Here is a 1106-nt window from a genome sequence, read left to right as displayed (position 1 = left end):
CTCCGGGCACCATGGGACCTGCCTCAGGTCCCAGCCGGCTGCTACTCCTGCTGGCCAGCCTCCCCCTCGTCCTGGGAGCCCCTATGTGAGTAACCCCCTTCCGGGTGGCGGGGAGCCGGCATTTGTAGGTACAGGCTCTTGTGGAATTCCAGAGGTGTGTGGGGGTCCAGGGTCAGAGGGTTGGGATGCTAGCGGACCTGGGCTGCCTGTGGTTCAGGGGTGCTTGTCGAACCCAGGTATTGTGATTTTGGGGTTTGCATGTTTGTACAGCGGAAGGTCTGTAGATTTAGGGTGTGGCTGTGTGACTGGGGCGATTTGGAAGCTTAGATTGCAGGAGCTGGGTGTTTGCGGTTCGGGGGCTGATGGATTTAAGGATTTGGGGTTAGAGATTGGCATTTTGGGTTTGTGTAGCCTCAGGCGGGGGTGTGTGGATTTTGGTTGTGTTTATACGGCTGCAGTGTTAGAGGTTTCACTCTGGGGAGTTCCAAGGTTTGCCCTAGGATTTGGGGTTTCAAAGTTTGGGATATATAGGTTTGGCTATGCATAGTTTGGGGTGCCTGAGGTTAGGATGTTTATAGATTTGGGAGTGTTTAAAGATGCAATGGTTTAGGATTTGGGGTTCAGGCTGAGGTAAACTTAGAGAGGTTAATGGTCTTGGTTTTGAGGGTAGGGGTTGGTGGGACCCACAGGCTTCCAGAGGCCAGGAGCGCTGGCCGGGGTGGGGGGCAATCGCGGTGGCTGCCGTCCTTGTCCTTGGGGACCCGGAGATAACCGTGCCCTGAGAGGAGAGTGCCCAGGCCTTGGCCAGGCTGGTGCCCCCGGCTGTCTCTGGATCTTCTCCAAGCCCTGGGCTGGGTAAAGTTCTGGAAACAAAGGCGTGGCCAGGCACAGCCGCTTCCCGGGTGAGGGCTGGAGTCTCCGGTCCCCGGGGATGACATCCGCACTCCCCTGCGCCCCTCTGTCAGGTATTCGATCATCACCCCAAACATCCTGCGGCTGGAGAAGGAGGAGACCGTAGTCCTGGAGGCCCACGAAGCCCAAGGCGACATTCCGGTCACGGTCACCGTCCATGACTTCCCGGCCAAGAAGCAGGTGCTGTCCAGTGA

At 57.8% G+C, this 1106-nt stretch overlaps 1 long non-coding RNA gene across 1 annotated transcript; it reads left to right on the top strand.

The window, feature by feature from the left end:
* Window positions 1-1106, top strand: LOC104858336. The gene is made up of 2 exons (XR_779123.2): window positions 1-85; window positions 966-1106. It is a non-coding gene; the product is annotated as an uncharacterized LOC104858336 (long non-coding RNA).

This window comes from Fukomys damarensis, unplaced genomic scaffold, assembly GCF_012274545.1.
Source record: "Fukomys damarensis isolate Sample0158 unplaced genomic scaffold, DMR_v1.0_HiC HiC_scaffold_36540, whole genome shotgun sequence".
Lineage (NCBI taxonomy): Eukaryota > Metazoa > Chordata > Mammalia > Rodentia > Bathyergidae > Fukomys > Fukomys damarensis.
Note: the sequence above shows the minus strand (reverse complement) of the source record. Positions and strands in the feature narration are given on the sequence as shown.